This window comes from Pleurodeles waltl, chromosome 12 (assembly GCF_031143425.1).
Source record: "Pleurodeles waltl isolate 20211129_DDA chromosome 12, aPleWal1.hap1.20221129, whole genome shotgun sequence".
Lineage (NCBI taxonomy): Eukaryota > Metazoa > Chordata > Amphibia > Caudata > Salamandridae > Pleurodeles > Pleurodeles waltl.
In genome coordinates, this window is record NC_090451.1 from 603,971,521 (window position 1) to 603,990,090 (window position 18,570).

Consider the following 18,570-nt stretch of genomic DNA (forward strand, 5'->3'; position numbering starts at 1 on the left):
CACTGTGGCACTACAAGGGCCCCTGACACTAGCCTGGACGATGAACTGCCCACTACCTCTGCCGGCGCTAGTGGACAGGAGGCACCGCCACAGGACCACCACACCAGCACCCCACCCCCTGCAGACGGAGAACCACCCCGCAAGTGGTCCCTGAGATTCAGGAACAAGACAGAGCATGATGCCAAGACCCCCGCCAAGAAATGAGACCACTCTGATTGTCATCCCACTGTCCCACTTTGTCACCCTGTCCATATTGAAACTGCCCCAGCTCCACTTCCTATGCCCACATGGGCAATGCACCTGTGAGACTAATAGACTGGACTCTGCCATGGACATTCCTCCACCATCACCCCTCACCATTTTACAAACCCCCTCCAATATTTAGCACTCCAATAAACACCCTTGAAGCACAAACCTATCTGGAGTCAGTCTGTGATTTCGAAAATGTGTATTAGCAATGACAGTGACAAAATGCGTTTTCAAATGTAATGTCAACATACCTATGTCACACATCTCAAGTCCATGAGGAATCTAAGCAGATGACACACGTTGGAAACCACACCTGTGAAACCGTAAGGGAAATGTACAACTCAATTACCATATACTGGTTGAAATCGACAGACAGGATAGAGGTAGAAGTTTGAAATTACTTGTAGTAGGCAGGAATGTATTCTCACCTGTGTGTCACTGGAAATATTGCTGGATAACTGATTCCCTGTTGTCAATGTCTTCTTCCTCTGCTTCCTCCTCATCACTGTCCACAGGCTCCACAGCTGCCACAACACCGTCAACTGGACCATCCTCCTGCAGAAAAGGCACCTGTCGTCGCAAAGCCAAGTTGTGAAGCATACAGCAGGCCACAAAGATCTGGCACACCTTCTTTGGTGAGTAGAATAGGGATCCACCTGTCATATGCAGGCACCTGAACCTGGCCTTCAGGAGGCCGAAGGTGCGTTCGATCACCCTCTTAGTCCGCCCATGGGCCTCATTGTAGCGTTCCTCTGCCCTGGTCCTGGGATTCCTCACTGGGGTCAGTAGCCATGACAGGTTGGGGTAACCAGTGTCCCCTAATAGCCACACCCGGTGCCTCTGGAGTTGACCCATCACATAAGGGATGCTGCTATTCCGCAGGATGTAGGCGTCATGCACAGAGCCAGGGAACATAGCATTTACCTGGGAGATGTACTGGTCTGCCAAACATACCATCTGTACATTCATGGAATGATAACTCTTCCGGTTCCTGTACACCTGTTCACTCCTGTGGGTGGGGGACCAGAGCTACATGGGTCCCATCAATGGCACCTATGATGTTGGGGATATGTCCAAGGGCATATAAGTCACCTTCAACTGTAGGCAAATCCTCTACCTGAGGGAAAACGATGTAGCTCCGCATGTGTTTCAGAAGGGCAGACAACACTCTTGACAACACGTTGGAAAACATAGGCTGGGATATCCCTGATGCCATGGCCACTGTTGTTTGAAATTACCCACTTGCTAGGAAATGGAGCACTGATAGCACCTGCACTTGAGGGGGGATCCCTGTGGGATGGCGGATTGCTGACATCAGGTCAGGCTCCAACTGGGGACACAGTTCCTGGATTGTGGCACAGTCAAACCAGAAGGTGATGATCAAATGTCTTTCCTCCATTGTCGACAGGTCCACCAGCGGTCGGTACACCGGAGGATTCCGCCATCTCCTCACATGTCCCAGCAGACGGTGCCTAGGAATGACAACAGCGACCACAGAGTCAAATAACTCAGAGGTATGTACCCACAGTCTACACAGAACACCATTCATACACAAAATGGGGCCTGTATTTGTGTTGTGCGACAAGGCCTAGGTCTATGTGACGCAGTTAGTAATTAGGGCATGTGGGCCCCTGAAATGGCGGCTGCCTGACCTGTAAAGTGGGACAATGGGATGTGAGGTAACTGTGCTGGCGTTGTACACCGTCGCGGTAGGCGGTCGAAGACCACAGCGCAATGCTGCATTGGTTAACATTGAACCCTATGGGTCCCAGGAGCCAATGACGATGTATGCCGGCGGTGATGATACGCACTGCCCCGGACGTGACCGCCGCGGACGTGACTGCCATTTTCTATCTGTTCAATCACTCGATACCTGATCTTCGACAGGAGAGGACCTACACTGCAAGTGCTGCTGTGACCTTCTCTGGAAGAGACAATGGCTTGTGCGTCTGGGGAAAGGGCCCCTGCCTTCACTGCAGAGGAGTTGGAGAAGCTCGTGGACGGGGTCCTCCCCCAGTACACGCTACTCTACGGTCCTCCAGACCAACAGGTAAGTACACAGGGAGCATGTTGTATGGGCTATGCCTGTGTGGAGAGGGCTGGTTGTAAGAATGAAGGGGGCACAGTTCTGCGTGCATGAATGACTGTGAATGCATGTGCCACATGGCAAGGGTAGGGATGTGGGCCACCCACTTAGACGGTGTAGTTGTTAATGACTTCTCTTCTTCCCCTGTACATGTCATGTAGGTCAGCGCCCACCAGAAGAAGGATATTTGGCGTCCCATCACCAAGGACGTCCGGACCCTGGGGGTCCACCACAGACGGAGCACCCACTGCCGGAAAAGATGGGAGGACATTCGCCGCTGGAGCAAGAAGACGGCGGAGGCTCAGCTGGGGATGGCCTCCCAACGTGGGAGGGGTGCCCATCGAACCATGACTCCCCTGATGTTCCGGATCCTGGCGGTGGCCTACCCTGAGTTGGATGGGCGCTTGAGGGCATCACAGCAGACACAAGGGGGTGAGTACACTATCATTCAGTGGACTTTGCGCGCAGTGAAGGTGTCTGGGTGGGGGAGGAGGGCTGTGGGTTTCCCTAGGCTAGGGCGAGTTCCGTAGGCTAGGCCCCTCAGTAATGCAGGCCATGTGGCACCCCACCCCACCTCTGTAGAGTGCCAAGTACAGGTATTCATGCCCCTGTGTCATCTATGTGTGCAGATGTTGACCATAGCCATGTAGGCCATATCCCAGGAATTGCCTCAGTAGAGCCCAACAGCGCGACGTAGTGCAGGGGGGTGCTGTGTCTGTATTGTCCGCCAACGGTAGCGGTAAGCCATGCACTCAACCTGTCTTTCTTCTGTCGTCCCCCACCTCTTTGTGGTCTCCCTGTTCTTGTGTGCATCAGCATCATCAGGCGGAGGTACAGTGGCACCGGAGCACGAGGGAGCTGCATCCCACATGGCCATGGAGGCCCACACCACGGACTCAGAATACACCAACGGGACGGAGGGCGAGGGGAGCACCACGGCGGTCACAGGATCTGCAACCAGCGACACAGACTCATCCTCCGATGGACCTCCCTTGTGGTGGCGGCAAAATCTGTGCCCCCCACTTCTACAGGTACAGCCGCCACCCCCCCTACCAGCACCGCCCTCCCAGCAGCCCCTCAGCCTTCGCCCCGTGCCCGCTCACCCAGGAGGGTGGGCATCACCTTCGCCCCAGGCACCTCAGCCCCTGCCCCTGTCACCTCTGCTGCCCTCAGTGAGGAGGCCATTGACCTCCTCAGGTCCCTCACTGTTGGGCAGTTTACCATTTTGAATGCCATTCAGAGTGTAGAAAGGGAATTGCAACACACAAATGCATTCCTGGAGGGCATTCATTCTGGTCAGGCTGCCCTTCATCGAACCCTGCAAACTCTGGCCTCAGCACTGATGGCAGCCATTGTCCCTGCGTCTAGCCTCCCCCCTCCAACTTCCTCCACCCCAACCCAATCCCCTGTATCTCAGCCTATCCCAAGCACACCTACAGACCAGCATGCACACACGTCAACACACAAGGGAAGCTCAGGCAAACATAAGCACCACACATCCCACAGGCACTCACGCAAGCATCACACACATACAGACACACCAACATCCACTGCCTCCACTGTGTCCCCCTCCTCATCGTCTCCCTCATCCCTCCCAGTCTTGTCTACACTCACACCTGCATGCACTACCACTACAGCCACTACGTCCCGCACCAGCACACCCACCACCACACCCCGCTCACGTGCACTCACCACCCCACTCCCATTTACACGTCCCCTGTGTCCTCTCCCAGTGTGTCTGTGACGCCCCCTCCGAAGATACACAAACGCAGGCACACACCCACCCAACAGCCATCCACCTCACGACAGCCTCCAGCCCATGCACCTGCACCCAAAGCCACAAATCTTACACCTCCTACAACCACCACCTCTTCCTCCACTCCCAAACCCCCTCCATCTACCTGTCCCAGTGTCTCCAAAAAACGTTTCCTGGCCCCCCTTAGCCTATTTCCCACCACCCCACCCCCGTCCAACTCATAGGTCCCGTACTAGCACCTCAGCCAAAAAATCTCCAGGACCAGTGGTGCCTTTTGTTACAGGTATGTGGAGTGCACCGGCCACCAGGACAGCCAGTGTGGCACAGAGCCACAGCACAGCCAGCCCCCCCCGTGAAGCACCAGAAGTTGGACAGTGCCCGGCGGGAGAGGGGGAAGACTCCAGCCAGCAAAGCCGCTCACAAGGGTCCCGGTGGGAGTGTTGACTCAGCTGTGACTCCTCCCAAGGTGGGGAAGGGGCAGAAGAAATCTCCAAAGTCTGGGAGGAGCAGCACGGCGGAGAGGACCGCCATCATCCCCGCTGCCCAGGAGGCCACCGCCAGCCCCATCGTCACTGGCCAGGAGGCCACCGCCAGAGTCACTGCCCAGGAGGCCACCGCCAGAGTCACTGCCCAGGAGGCCAGCACCATCGTCACTGCCCAGGAGGCCAGCCCCATCATCACTGGCCAGGAGGCCACCCCCAGATTCACTGCCCAGGAGGCCAGCCCCATCGTCACTGGCCAGGAGGCCACCGCCAGGCCCAGAGTCACTGGCCAGGAGGCCACCGCCAGCCCCAGAGTCACTGGCCAGGAGGCCACCGCCAGCCACAGCCCAGCTGGCCAGGAGGGCCCCGCAAGCCACAGCCCAGCTGGGCAATGAAGGATCGCCTTGGCAAGCACCGCAGGCCCAGAGTCACTGGCCAGGAGGCCACCGCCAGCCCCATCGTCACTGGCCAGGAGGCCACCGCCAGAGTCCCTGCCCAGGAGGCCAGCCCCATCGTCCTGGCCAGGAGGCCACCGCCAGAGTCACTGCCCAGGAGGCCACCGCCAGAGTCACTGCCCAGGAGGCCAGCACCATCGTCACTGCCCAGGAGGCCAGCCCCATCATCACTGGCCAGGAGGCCACCCCCAGATTCACTGCCCAGGAGGCCAGCCCCATCGTCACTGGCCAGGAGGCCACCGCCAGGCCCAGAGTCACTGGCCAGGAGGCCACCGCCAGCCCCAGAGTCACTGGCCAGGAGGCCACCGCCAGCCACAGCCCAGCTGGCCAGGAGGGCCCCGCAAGCCACAGCCCAGCTGGGCAATGAAGGATCGCCTTGGCAAGCACCGCTGAACAGGCCAGGGACCGCTGAACAGGGCAAAGACCGCCATGGAATGCACCGCTGAACAGGTCTGACACTGGCAACGCAAGCACCGCTGAACAGGCCAGGGACCGCTGAACAGGGCAAAGACCGCCATGGAATGCACTGCTGAACAGGTCTGACACTGGCAACGCAAGCACCGCTGAACAGGCCAGGGACCGCTGAACAGGGCAAAGACCGCCATGAAATGCACCGCTAGCCCATTTGCGGCAGGGGCAGTGACGCAACTGGGACCGTCACGGGGTGTGTGCTGCACTCTGGGCACCAGTCCCCCTCCAGAACCAGTGGAGACTGTTATCCACTTGAGAGACTGTGGCTTTGCACTCCCCAGGATGGAACAGTGGGCAAACCACCCACTGCAGAGACTTGAGAGACTGTGGCTTTGCACTCCCCAGGATTGAACAGTGGGCAATCCACCCACTGTAGAGACTTGAGAGACTGTGGCTTTGCACTCCCCAGGATGGAGCTGTGGGCAAACCACCCACTGCAGAGACTTGAGAGACTGTGGCATTGCACTCCCCAGGATTGAACAGTGGGCAAACCACCCACTGCAGAGACTTGAGAGACTGTGGCTTTGCACTCCCCAGGATTGAACAGTGGGCAATCCACCCACTGTAGAGACTTGAGAGACCGTGGCTTTGCACTCCCCAGGATGGTACAGTGGGCAAACCACCCACTGCAGAGACTTGAGAGACTGTGGCTTTGCACTCCCCAAGATTGAACAGTGGGCACACCACCCACTGCAGAGACTTGAGAGACTGTGGCTTTGCACTCCCCAGGATACATCAATGGGCATGGAGGCCCCTCGTGGATCTAGCGTGGTGCACTCATCCGCCTGAGGTGCCCCCCCCTTCCCTTCCCCCTGAGGTGCCTGTTGTATTTCTATCTGATGCCCCTGCAGTGTTCTCTCCGTTTTGATCAGGTATCTTGTGTGGGCCTCGCCCATGCATTTTGGGCCCAGTGGTCCACGGACAATGAATGGTGCATTGCCTGCACTATTAATCGTGGTGTATATTTTGTTTAATGTGTATATATATATATGTATATATTTGCTTCCTGTATTTTGATATATTACAATGGTTCAACTAATTTCCTTTTGTCTTTGCATTCTTCCGGGGGTGTTGGGGGGTGTTACTGTAATGTATAGATATGCATTGGTGTGTGTGTTGTAGTGGGTGAGGGTCGGGGTGGGGGTTGGGATGTTGGTTGTGTGTGTCCCTGTGTTTTTGCCTCCCCCCTCCCCTATGTCGTAGGTGCAGTACTCATCGTGCTCTTCGCCGTCGGCGTTGATGATCCTCGTATAGGAGCAGGAAGACTATCGTTGACAGAATATGGAGTTCCGGCTCTATGGTGACCCTCTTCCTCGTGGGGTGTGTAGAGGTGAGCGTTTTCCCTTTGAAATGGCTGTTTCCGCCGTGTTTTTATCCGCGGTGAATCTGCCCCGGAAAAGGTGGCGGATTGGTAGGTTGTGATACTGTGGGCGGTACATTGTCCTCCGCCTGTCTGTTGGCGGTGACCGCCGCGCTGTTTGTCTGTACCGCCGTGGCGGTCGGAGTGTTAAAGTGGCTGTCTTTGTTGGCGGTTCCCACCACGGTCATAATTGCAATTTTTTTACTGCCGGCCTGTCCGCCAGGGTTGTAATGACCACCCATGTGCCTTTTCTGCAGGAGGAGGAGGCTGGAGATGGCCTTGTGGCAGCAGTGGACCCTGTGGACAGTGAGGATAAGGAAGCAGAGGATGAGGATGACGACAATAGAACTGCTTTGATCAGACAATACTTCTAATGACACACAGGTAGAACAGTGTTATTTCATCTATCATTGACATTTTCTTGTTTATCTTTGTCACTGGCATTCTGTTATTTCCCACTACGATGCCCACTCACTGTACCCTTTGGTAACTCATTTTGCAGATGTTGGTGCCCCACTATCGCTCCTGGTGTGATCACTGCAGCCAACTACAGGTCTTTCCAATGTGAACATTACTGTACAGTTGAAGTGCAATGTTTGAACCTGGTTAAACGAGTACATACTTAAATCATTTGACATACTCCATACTTGTATTTTTTCAAAGGGTGCTTATTTAAGTGCTAAGAAGTAGAGGGGCAAGTGCATTGGGCTGGGTTGATTATGGAGGAAAGTCCAGGGTATTGTTAAAGTCTATTGGTAGCACAGGTGCATTGTCCAAGGGGACATAGGAAGGGGAGCAATGGCAGTTCAAGGTGGACAGGGTGACAGAGTGGGACACAAGGGGTGACAATCAGGCGAGTCTCATTTCCTGGCAGGGGTCTTGGCAATAGTCTCTGGCTTCTGCCTGGATCGCAGGGAATGTTTGCAGGGTGATTCACCTTCTGCATGGGGAGGGGTGCTGGTGGCCTGTAGGTCCTGTGGCAGGGCCTCCTGTCCACTAGCAGCAGCAGCGGTGGAAGGCAGTTCAGATGTCTGGCTAGTGACAGGGACCCGCTGTTGTGAGGATGCCTCCCTCATAATGATGGCCATGTCTGCCAGCACCCCTGCAATGGAGACCAGGGTGGTGTTAATGGCCTGCAAGTCCTCCCTGATCCCCTAGTACTGTCCCTCCTGCAGCCGCCTGTTCTCCTGCACGTTGGCCAGGATCTGGTCCAGCGTATCCTGGGAATGTTGGTATGCTGCCCGGATCTCGGTGAGTGCCTCCAGGAGAGACGGTTCCCTGGGCATGTACTCCCACTGGAGCAGAGATCTCCACCCAGTTTCCCTGTGTCTCTGTCCCCTGAACCGTGTGCCCACTGCCACTGACCTAGGTCCCTGATTATCTTGGGGGCGAGGTGTGCCCTGCGGTCCCTGTAGTGGTGGACACACTGCTGATTGACGTGTCCTGGGGAGAGAGGTATGGGTATGGTGGGTGGGTGCTGTGGTGGTGTTTCCTAAGGGGGGAGGCTCTGTGGTGGTGTGTGACTGTGGCTGGGTTATCGTCTGTCCAGAGTTCCCTGATGGGCGAGGTTGGTCATCCAGATCCAGGTGACCAGAGTTGCTGTCATCACTGTGGGCCTCTTCTGTGGAGGGGCTGGATATTGCTGGCACCTCTTCTCCGCTGACATTGGCAGGGGTACCTGTGGGGATGTAAATGTAGTGTTAATGTTTCTGCGTGCGACATATTGTGCATCGGTCGGTTGCCCTCTTTGGTTGTATTCGCCCTGGCAGCTTTCACTTGTGTGAATTGGTATGTGGTGGGCTAGCTGATTCTCTCTAGTGTGCATGCTTTAGTGATAGGTGTCCATGCAGGGCTGTGAGCGGTGTCCATGCATTGGTGGTGCATGCATGGCTTGGCATTGGGATGAGTGAGATTTGATGGTGGGGTTTGTGGGAGGTGTTGGAGTGATGGGAGTGAGGGTGGGGGTATGTGATGGCATGCAGGTAGGGGGGTAGTAGTACTATAGAGTTGACTTATCAGAGTCCAGTCCTCCTGCTACTCCTGCCAGGCCCTCAGAATGCATGATTGCCAAGACTCGCTCCTCCCATGTTTGTAGTTGTGGGAGAGGAGGTGCGGGTCCACCGCCAGTCCTCTGTACAGCGAGTTGGTGCCTTGCTGCAATGGAAGGTACCTTCCCCCGTAGGTCGTTCCACCTCTTCCTGATGTCATCCCTCGTTCTTGTGTGCTGTCCCACGGCATTGACCCTGTCCACGATTCTCTGCCATAGCTCCATCTTCCTAGCAATGGATATCTGCTGCACCTGTGCTCCAAATAGCTGTGGCTCTACCCGGATGATTTCCTCCACCATGACCCTTAGCTCCTCCTCTGAGAATCGGGGGTGTCTTTGTGATGCCATGGGTGTTGTGTGAGTAGTGTGGGTGGGGGTGTGTAGGTTGATGTGTTGGGGTGTGTGATGTACGGTGCGTGGGTGGTGTATGGGTGTAGGTGGTGAGTGGCTCTGGTCTTGTCTGTGGTCGTGGTGTCTGCCTCATGCCAATTGTTTGTAGTCATAAAGGGCTGTGGGTACTGTTGGTATGTGTTTTATAGTGCTGTGGGTGTGTGGTGGTGTGTATGGGTGTCATAATATGGTGAGCTGATGTCCACCGCAGTGGCGGTAGGTTGGTGGCAGTCAGCGTGGCGGTAAGCGGGATTTACCTCCAATGTCATAATGAGGGCCTTAATCTCTCCAGCCCCTCAGGGATAAGCAGCACAGTTGAAGTAGGAGTTCTACCTTGCCTCCCCTGAACATCTTATTTTGGGTACAGACAATCCCTACTTCCCTTATTTGTTGTTAGGAAACCATTTACAGAGAAAAATAGCCCAGACCAACCAAGTAACGAAGGAGTCTTTTCTCCACAATTCTCTTCTTACCCGTGCAAACAGTGGGTAATGGACAAACGGTTTGCACTGGTGCAATTTATCTATAGCACTGTTGTGTAGCCATTTTAGTTATAGCTTCACACACATTATTTTAACATACTAAGCCTGCCGCTGTGCACTTTAACGTAGATATATTTTATTCGGCTTCGCTTTATTATTGTTATAATTTCAACTTTTACGGTCTTGTTTTATTTCTCTCTATCTAACTGTTTTTGCCTAGGCCAGCACTGTGTTCTCAAACAAGACATTCTTGCTCACTCTGTGCTTCTTCCAAGGCTGCAGGAAGATAGGTTGCCGGTGAACGTGGTATAGGTTTAGTCTCTGACATTCATATAAAATACACATCGTTACATAGGGACATTTTCTCAGAACATCAGCTGTTTTATTATAAAAACACTTCCCTGTACCTTGCACATTAGAGGGAGATGCCAGCCAGAGAACCACAACTGTATGCTGATTGCCGAATGCTTCGCTACAGCTGTTTTGCAGACTCCAGGCCTTTGCTCAGGTATGGGGGATGATGTCTTCCCAGGGGAACCTGAAAGGCAGAATTAGAGCTTAACATGCTGTGCTCTTATCATAGCCTAGGTAGGAATTAGTCTGTTGACTCTAGTGACAATATGGTAGCATTATTTTTATGTTTCACTCTTCTTGTCACAATTTTAATCGTCATGCTGTATCGTCCTGGTTATTGCAGTCCACGCTTTGCTATCTAAGATGCAGTCACTTTATTAAAGCAATATTGAAATATATAACTGCCTCTGTTTGCCATTGTGTATGTGAGACTAATGTAACTGGGAGAAACGGATGAGACCTGAGTGACCCCGGCTTCCCTGAGAAACCAGTTATGTCATGCGCTCGGCTGCCCAATCATCCCTGCTCCGGAGTAGAGATGAGGCACTGCTAGTTAGCCGGAGCAGAACCCAGACTGGAGCGACAGATGTCATCTGCAGTGGGTTAGTCTCCCACACAGCAGGCGATTCTGCCACTCGAAATCCAGTAGTCTCATTAGAATAATGAGAGCCTATGCAACAGCACCCTCCAGAATGCATGGCATAGTGCCAAAGGTATCGGGGGCTCCTCCACTCCTACATATTCATGTTTTATCATCCAAAAGAACCTCCTATACCGATGAGGTAAGGCCAATAATTCCCCTTAGTTGTTAGTCCTTTTGGAATACTGTGATCAAGTTTAGTTTTTTTGCACATTCACATCTTTTGGCCAATCATTCCGGAATAGAAAAGACCAACCAAGCCATCTGTAACCGGGCGGCTTCATCCTCGGTTCCACACAACCCAGACACTTCGGAAACAGAGTGCCTCGGGGGCACTCCGCAGTCTCACCCGGAAACAGAAGCCTGGGGAAACCCTGATGTCCGGGTTTCCACGACAACAAAAGACGGACTAGGAATGCGCGGCGAGAGACAGGAGAGGGAAGACTGGCTGGAGGAACGCGTATCGCCATGGAGACGCCCAGAAGCTGAAAACAAGGAAAGAGAAGACGAACCCGACCTGGGGAAGCGCAGAGAAGGAACCCCTGAAGGACACATTTCCAGCCACGTCCCTGGAGGGACGTGGCTAAGCCAGGTACGTGCATGCGTGCACCACCGCTATCGCTCCATTCTGGGGAGAGAGGAGGGAGCGGGGGTATAGGAGGGGGAAACGAGGAGTATCACAACCCCTAAGATTGAGAGGGGGACCAGGCAGACAACCAAAAGTAATATTTATAGTCTGGGCTCGCATTCGCTTTCTTTTTCTTTTTTTCTTCTTTTGTTTTCTTTTTTTTGGGGGGGGGTTTCCTTCTGAGTCAATCGACTGGTGACTCACCTGAAGACGGCACACTAATTGCCACTGGGACTGTGCAATTAGCCGTCCCGCGATCGGTGTCTACTTAAGTAGTATTACCAATTTTTGTTTCCTTTTTATCCTTTGTTTCATCCTATATTTTTTCTCCTCTCTGTGCTTTGGCCTTGCGTGGAAACGTACCACCTAACATCACCGGGTGAACCCTTGAATCAGGTGGTTGGACGCCCTGCAGTTCCCTTCACCTCACTCCCCTACCTTTTCCCCTAAAACTCTTACGACCCCATCGTGAGGAATCCCGACTTACCTTTATTATTTTTTTTTTCTCTTCCCACGTTGCTCTGCCTCAAATCCTGACACTGCTGGACCTCCATACCGGGAAGACCACGCAAAGCAATACACAGACCCCACCTGAAAGACAAAAAAAGAGAAACCCATTACTGGGAAAGACTGAGACGTAATCATAACAAAGGAGATATAAACATATATATATATAAAAATAAAAAGTTTCAACGTGAAATACACAAGCAGACTTGGATTTGAGCTCTGTTCACATATCATCACACAGGCCCCTCGTACAGTGGTGTCCGCGGTGGGATAAGGAGCCGTGAACAGAGCCAAAAAGAGGGGTCGGGCTACCATGGAGACAAAGCCATCTATCCAGGACATGATAAGTGGAGAAGTGTGGCTAGTGGAGAAGTGTGGCTCAATGGTTAGAGCGGCAGACCCTGAAGCAGAGATCTGGCTCAAGACCAGGGTTCAAGTCCCGCTTCGGCAGGTCTTGGGCTCAATTCCCCTTGACCAGATAATTCTCGCCTCAGTGCCTAATCTAATTCATGGGTCCCACTCTGCAACTCTGGGCAATAGCTTGCTTAATCTCCACAACGGCCCCAACAGTGCTTGGATGCCTGGCTTCACCCTGGGGGTGCTCAGGAGTGGGTGCCTCACAGGGAAAAGCCAGGAGGGGTTCCATAGCGGTATGAGTACAGCGCCTTGAGACCCTAACGGGTGAGTAGTGCGCTATACAAGTGCTAATTTACATTTTTACAGCAGTTAGCAGAGGGACAACAGCACCTCCAAGTCATCTCGGAAGAACAACAACGAGAAGTGAGGGCCGATAGAGAAACCCTCCAGAGTGCCCTTAAGAGCCAGGCCTCCATCATTGCAAATAACCAGCTGGTACACGAGACTACGCTACAGAACTTGACAGACACTATAGCCGCCACAAAAGTCTGCCTAATGTCCCCAGCTCGGTTCTTCAAAAATATCAGGAAGGTGAGGATCCTGACGCCTTCTTCACGAACTTTGAGAGTGTGGCTACCTCCGCTACTTGGCTGGAAGACCGATGGGGCCAATATGTCGCCCCGTTATTGACGGGCAATCTTCAAGCAGCATACCAGGCCGTCAACCCGGCCGGAACGACACCAAACCCGGAAATAAAGAAAAGCATTTTGGAATGGGTGGGCTATGATACGGAATATTACAGGCTTAATTTCCGGAAGACCAAGTGGTGTCCATCAGAGAACCCCCAGGCTCTCTATTATAGAGTGAAGGATCTCGGTCTCAAGTGGTTGGGGCCTTTTGGAACCGAAAGAGGACATAATAAAAACCATCCTCCTAGAACAATACCTAGAGGCATTACCCACAGTTACGCGTAACTGGATCAAGCAACACCCCAACATAGACACGAGTACGGCTATTGACCTGGCTTGCGCATATCATCACTTCACAGACTTTCGGCCCGGTCCATCACAGGCCGCCAGCCCTGGTAACCGACCGCTAAGAACTCCCTATCACCCTCCGTTAAGGAGAAACACCAAGGAACTCCCTAGTCCCTGACTTAACGAAAAGCTTCCCACCCAACAGCCCCAATGTTACAGTTGCGGGGAATGGGGGCATATTGCCCGAATGTGTCCCCATAAAGAGGATAAAGCCGAGCCCATGGAAATTGGTATCACCAGTGGAAGAGTCATGTATACAGGGAAGGAAAATACCTCCTACATTAAAAGAATAAAACTTAATGGCCATAAAATCACAGCGCTGGTAGATTCTGGATGTAGCCAGTCTGTTATTCGGGCCAGCCTGTTGGAAGCAAGTACCCAATCCTCCCAGGGCGTCATCTCTATCTGTTTCATCCATGGGGAATTAAGATAATATCCTGTGGTTTCAGTGACCCTTGAGTGGCAGGGACGATATGATACGATGGATATGGGAGTCCTTGACCATTTAGTGGAGGAATGTATTTTGGGCACGGACTATATCAATTTACCTGACTTGTTGAGTAGTATCACAAATAAGACCCAAGAGTTATGGTGGGAGGAGGCCCCATTCTCGGAAAGCCCCCTAAACCCAGGACGAAATAAATACAAACCGAGTAGGAAAGAGAAAAGAGAAATAAAGAAATTATATCAGGCAAAAGAAGGAAAAGAGGAACCAGTGAGTGCCCGAACCATAGCTGTTACTTCCTTACCATTTTTCGCAGTAGCCAGTGGGAAGAATCTACTCTCCAGAACGCCTGGGCGATGGCTAAGCCTGAGATTACTGGAGAGGTGGCGCCCTACTTTGTAATACAGAAAGGTCTCCTATACTAAGTGTCAGGAATAAGGCTATGCGTGGTCCAGGTCCCGCCCGAAACTCCGCTGCGCGTATTTGCGGCGCTTCATGCGCACCACTTGTCATCCCCTCTTGTTCTAGAAGTGGTTATCAGCGTCACCTGCCCTGTGGTAAAGCTCATGTAGCTGCAGGATCAGGACATTGGTGGACAAGATGCACTTATCAGTGCTATTCTATGAATAGACTACAATTCCCAGGTTTCTAGAGGCAGGGGCCATCTTGGGGTGTGGCAGGCCTATAAAGCCCAGCCACACCCAAGCACATTGCTCACTATTTTGAAGACTTCGATGCAGTCAGACCTCGTGGGGGTTCCTCTGAAGAAGAGCAGATTTCCTGCATGGCAGATTGACAGCAAATCGGAGTATCCTTGTTTCCATGGTGAAATCAGATACGAGTAGGTCGTACTCATAGCGGTAAGGTCTTGATGAGCCCAGTCTTGAAGGGAGTTGTTACTTCCAAAAGTAAAGCGCCCCTTAGCACAACGAGCAAATCGCTTTCAGTCCAAAGAGTAAAGCGCTCCTGGCACGACAATAAAATCGCTTCTGGGCAAACAAGTAAAGCGGCCTTGGCGTGACGTTCAAAGCGCTTCGGACCACATGAGTAAAGAGCCCCTTAGCACAACGAGCAAAGCGCTTCAGGTCACACGTGTAAAGCGCCCTTGGCAAGATAATCGAAGGCGCTTCAGGCCACACGTGTAAAGCGCCCTTGGCACGACAATCATAAGTGTTTCAGACCACACGAGTAAAGCGACCTTGGCACGAGGGTCAAAGCGCTTCATGCCACATGAGTAAAGCACCCCCTTAGCACAACGAGCAAAGCGCTTCAGGTCACAAGAGTAAAGCGCCCTTGGCACGACAATCAAAGCATTTCAGGCCACATGAGTAAAGCGGTCTTGGCACGAGGATCAAAACGCTTTAGGCCACATGAGTAAAGCGCCCCTTAGCACAACGAGCATAGCGCTTCAGAAAAAGCAAGTAAAAACATTCTCTGGCATAATGAACAAAGCGCTTCATGTATGATGATCAAATCGCTTCATGAACAACAAACAAGGCGCTTCTGCCTAACGAACAAAGCGCTTCAAGTTCAATTAGTAAAACTTTCAGGCCTTAGTAGTAAATGTGAAAACGTTTTAGAGATAAGCAAATTATAGTTTCATTGTTTTTTGGGAAACATAATATGTGAGATACAAATTTAAGTCATTGAGAATTTCTAGGCTGAGATCAAATGTTTATGTTCATCATCAACACATCGCTTTATTCGGCTAATTTAACCATCAAAGCATAAATCACACAATACAAGAATAAAATTTAAAATCATAAATATCTGCCATTCCAAAAATACATAAAAGAATAAAACATAAATACTAAAATCAAAGAGATATTCCTCTTCACACAGTGCATAACTACCTAGCCCTTATTCCTCAGGATAGCCAAAATATAATTCAACGAGCTAATAACCTAATCATAGGCCTCATAATAATCAAGAAAAAAAATGTAACTGGAAAATTCGTGTATGCCATGCAAGGAACTTGCTAACTGCACAGAACAGGGTGCAGGATGTGTCCCTCATCATAATCCTTAAAGCATCTATACAGCATCTGATCCCCATATTCTCACAAACTGGACGTAGCCACCTCTGACGAGCAATCCTATATGCTGGGCATATGAACATGAAATGCACAATGGTTTCCGGAGAAATACTACAACTCGGGCATAGATCAGTACTCGGAGCAGAATCCCGCCAATTGCCGAAAGATTTATGTTATGAATGCATAATTGTTACATGATTGATATTCAGAGTATGACCATAGTCCAAAGCTCTTGCCATCTCTAGGTTCAGAGGTTGCAGTTTGTTCTTGTTCCATGATTCAAAGAAGGGGCTACACCCAATTCACAAAGGGTCTCAATCTGATACCACGGAGACGCCTTTATTCAAGAGTCTATTGGTGAGTTTATACTGTTATGAATGAGTATATGCATATTTGTTCTAAACGTTTCTTTTCAGATCTCTCTCCCTGCAGTTCGCTACCCAAATTCCTTTGCCCCCACCTGGCTTCATCATAACTCTGTGCTCTGATAGCTTTCTGAGTTAGTGACGCCGGGAGGTGGACCTTTTGTTCAGCAGCATGCAGATCCTGAGGAAAGGGCACTGTGACAGAATAGTGAGCCACGAGTTTATACTTTCCTCTTGGTCTGTACGCGAGCTGCGCAAAATGGCCACCTTAGACACCCTTATGCAAGTAGTCACTCAAATGCAAAGAGATTTGACAGACTCAAAAAATGTTACAGCCGATTTAGTTAAAAAAGTAACCCAGTTACAGAGTAAGGTGGATGGTTCTGAATCTGAGTCTCATCCTACGCTTTCCACACCTACTAACATAGCTGTGAATGTGCCGACGCAGATTCCTCTAGCTACACCAGAAAAGTTTTCTGGGGACCCCAATAAGGTTTAAGTTTTCCTCACACAGATGGAACTACATTTTACGTGTCGTCCCAGTGCCTTTCCGGACGCACAATCTAGAATTGCATTCCTTATATCCTATCTGAATGGTGATGCAGCTACTTGGGCAGTGCCTTTAGACCGATTAGACAGTTCCCTTTTGTATAATTGGCGTCATTTTGTAGAAAAATTTGAAAAGGTATTTGACAGGTGCGCAATAGCTATGTCTGCAGACAAAGAGTTACTAGAATTACGCCAAGGAAACAAAGACTTGATAGCGTATTTGTCACACTTCAACCGGTTAGTAGTGGAAACCGCTTGGCCAGAGGAAAAAAGGTCAGCAGTATTTTATCAAGGGCTAAAAGACGAACTGAAAGAAGTATTGGCCCAAGTTGAACCGCAACCGGAAACTTGTACTGATTTAATTAATCTAACCCTGCGGCTAGATCATAGACTCTCAGAAAGAAAAGGAGTAAGGAAAAAATGGGAAAAACCCAACTGGCGAATGGAAAGGTCCAGACACCTTCAGTTGTCCTCAGATCCTATTATAGATCCAATGGATATCACAACTGTTTGCCCATCATTGACCAAAGAGGAAGACATGTGGTGAAGAAATGGACAGTGTCTATATTGTGGAAAAAAGGGTCATTTCGTAAAGGAATGTCAAAAGAAACCCAAAGGTAAAATTGATCCAACATTTCTGACAAAGAAAAAGATAGCGTTTGCTTTTGAAAATTCACAGGAAAACTAAAGTGCCCAAGAAAAAACGAAGGGGACCTCTTGGGCAAATTGACAATCCCTTCAGTGTGTTGTTGCACAAATCTTTATGTCAAACATTTTCGAATTCTAGCACAACTGACTGTACAGGGAAAAAGACATAGGGGGTCATAACAACCCTGGCGGTCAAAGACCGCCAGGGCTGCTTCGATGGAAGCACCGCCAACAGGCTGGCGGTGCTTCCCATGTTATTATGACCATGGAGGAAGGACCGGCGGTTTACTGCCACTTCAGTCCCGGCGGTTTTAATCCACCAGGGCCACGCTGCTTGCAGCGCTTCCCAGGGGATTACGAGTCCCGCTACCGCCAGCCTTTTCCTGGCAGTTTGAACCGCCAGGAAAAGGCTGGCAGTACGGGGAGTCGCGGGTGCCTGGGGGCCCCTGCACTGCCCATGCCGCTGGCATGGGCAGTGCAGGGCCCCCCTGACACGGCCCGTGCAGATTGCAACTGCACCCGTCGCACACAGCCGCAACACTGCCGGCTCCATTTGGAGCCGGCTCCTGTGTTGCGGCCGTGATCCCTGCTGGGCCGGCGGGCGTAAACCAGGTTTCCGCCCGCCGGCCCAGCGGGGATCTCAAAATGACCGCGGTGGGAGTGCGGCCGCATTGACGCCGCCCGGCGGTCCAACCTTGAAGCTGCCCGCCGGCCCAGCGGGGATCTCAAAATGACCGCGGTGGGAGTGTGGCCGCATTGGCGGCCGCCCGGCGGTCCAACCTTGAAGCCACCCGCCAAGGTTGTAATGAGGGCCTTAATGTACAAGTTCTAATTGATTCAGGGGCAACAGGAACTTTTGTGGACCAACAAACTGCACTAGACTTGCATATACCCAGTATCAAGAAAAAGGTTCCTGAAGTTGTTTATGCAGTTGATGGTAGTAAATTGGCAGGAGGCCCCGTTACTAAACAAACCTCACAAATGCAAATGATTTGCAAAGACGATGGGAATCTGAACCACTGTGAGATAATTTGCTTCAATATAATTCAAGCACCCCAATATGGTTTTATCTTAGGAATGCCGTGGTTAATGTTACCCAATCCATGCATAGACTGGAGCAACCAGGCTTTGCGTTTTTCTTCTTCTTCTTGTTTAAAAAAATGTCTTCAACCAAGACGAGACAAAGAAATTGATCTGCCACCACAGTATTCAGAATATACTGAAGTT